Below are 2,126 nucleotides of genomic sequence, written 5' to 3'. Positions count from 1 at the left end.
CCTGCTGATTATTAAGTAGAACTCAACCTGTTGAAGCCACGAATACCGCCTCTGCCTGTATGTACCCAGAGGGCTGCTTTTTCCGTCTATCTGCACATGAAAAGAACCATGTGAGACCCTTTTGCCTTGCCGCTCGAAACCAAACAGCTACAACGAAGGGCCAAGAAAACCTCCGCTACAATGCATCATCGTTGGGGGATTCAGTACACGCCTGACTTTCTCTCTTTTGCGGCAGGTATCCACAATTCCACATATACATGCAGTTGCGGCGCAGTTGATGAAACGCCAGCTTTTCCAGCGGCAGGATTCTGCAGCCGTCGTACCTTTTGGCAGTAGCAATCAAAGAGATTAATCTAATTTATAAAAAGTACTTTTAACTTAGTTGAAAAAGTACTAACTATGCTAAGGCACTAAATACACTATTCACTACTACATTTTTTTTTGATGGTGTATATATATTCACTCGAAGCCATTAATTAATTTTTTTGATGAAAGCCAAAAGAAACCTTAGACTTTATGAGGTTACAAACCTTCTAAAGTCTAAGGTTTTTAAGGTTTGAAACCTTAGACTTTATAAGGTTACAAACCTTAAACTTTATAAGGTTACAAACCTTAGACTTTATAAGGTTAGAAACCTTAGACTTGGTAAGGTTAGAATCCTTAGTTCTCAACTTTAGAATTATTAAAATTTGCAAACATTAGAAGCCATTTTTAAAAACCCATGTGGAGAAATTACGAAAAGACATATTTACATGCACAAAAGTAACACACGTGTTATTTATAAAGTTTACAACCAACAACATAGTAATTACAGAGAAGGAAAATCAACTGTAGAAATAAATACTACACAAAACAAGCTTCTTCCTCACTGAGACCTACAAATCTATAGACTTCTGGAATTCATCTCCATCCGCAATGGCTTTTTTGAATTTATGTGCCCTCTCCCATACAGAAAGATAAGACGTGCTATAGTCATGTGGTGATTAGGCTTCTTGATCATCATTAATGATCATGGGATTCCCTTGAGTCCCTAGCTCTACAGTGTTGTTGCCATGCATGTTCTGTACTCTATCACCATCCTCACTTTCATCATCTTCATCTTCTCTGTTTGGGCTTGCATGCAGCACTGGATTGAAATATCTGGCAAAAGGAGAATATCTCTTCTATGCCTATACAGTGGGTGAGGTAAGGAAGCTTCATAACTTTCCATACCGCAGCAGATCTTTTCCTGCTTGTACCCGAACCATGCTTTGGAATTATTCATGATGTTGTTGGGTAGTACTTTCCAGTGCAGACCATTTTCACCAGAGTGTTTTGCAGCGAAGCGCCAAGCTTATTTGCTATGTAATTATCCATGTATACATATGCTCGCTCAAAAAGATTGACAGGCGACAAGCAAACTTTGTTCTTCAAGTCAGCCTGGCCATATAAAGCGTATAGCTGGCATCCTCTTGTTATCTCCTCACTAGATATATTGTGCGAGAAGAATGTGTGGCTTGTGCAAGTCTTTCATACAGTAACCTACCATGCCTTCAAAGGTGTGCATTTTAATTTGTCCTCTACACATAACAAAGCCACCCTCTGGTTTGAAAAAAACCCATCGTAAATATTGTTTTATGGTTTTGCCTATCCTTATGAGGGATGGAGCCATCAAAGATGAAGGCTGCTAGTCGACTTGCATAATATTACTGATGTCATGCATGGGTTTTCTTTTGGGAGCCATAACGATCAACATTGCAAGGCAGTGAGGAACACATAGCACAAACGAAAGTAGATGAAGAACACAAAGCACACTGTGATTAAATAACAGACGAGGTCATAACTTGTCGTAAAATAGAAACATTCCAGAAGCCACGACTGTGTACCACACATCTCCAGAAGATGAAATCCGATTTGATACATGCATGCTAGAAGTCGGATATGGTAACTAAAAGAAGGTCGAAGTAGCGTGTTCACGAAAAGCGTAGCCAACTACGAATAAACGATCGAAGCATGAGCACGCAAGAAGCCATCCTGCAAAAACGAGCTCCATGTAGTTCCAGAAGTTGTTGGAAGGAGCATGCGCAACAAACCATGAAGAAACGACCGAAGCACGAGCACGCTAGGAGCCTTGAAAGAAGCATGGG

General features: G+C 40.1%; 1 protein-coding gene across 1 annotated transcript in view; it reads right to left on the bottom strand.

The window, feature by feature from the left end:
- LOC147619792 (serine/threonine-protein kinase 52-like) overlaps positions 1-339 on the bottom strand; it is a 52,096-nt gene extending 51,757 nt beyond the window's left edge. Inside the window, exons 1-2 of the mRNA XM_086825629.1 lie at positions 212-339; positions 1-90 (exon numbers count right to left, since the gene is read on the bottom strand). The exon at positions 1-90 is cut by the window's left edge and continues 398 nt beyond it. The gene's annotated coding sequence lies outside the window, so the exon portion shown is untranslated. The remainder of the gene's footprint in view (positions 91-211) is intronic.
- Positions 340-2,126: the final 1,787 nt, after the last annotated feature.

This window comes from Cibotium barometz, chromosome 32 (genome assembly GCF_041138505.1).
Source record: "Cibotium barometz isolate CiBa-2024 chromosome 32, ASM4113850v1, whole genome shotgun sequence".
NCBI lineage: Eukaryota > Viridiplantae > Streptophyta > Polypodiopsida > Cyatheales > Cibotiaceae > Cibotium > Cibotium barometz.
The sequence above is the reverse complement of the archived record's forward strand: the minus strand, read 5'-3'. Positions and strand labels throughout refer to the sequence as shown.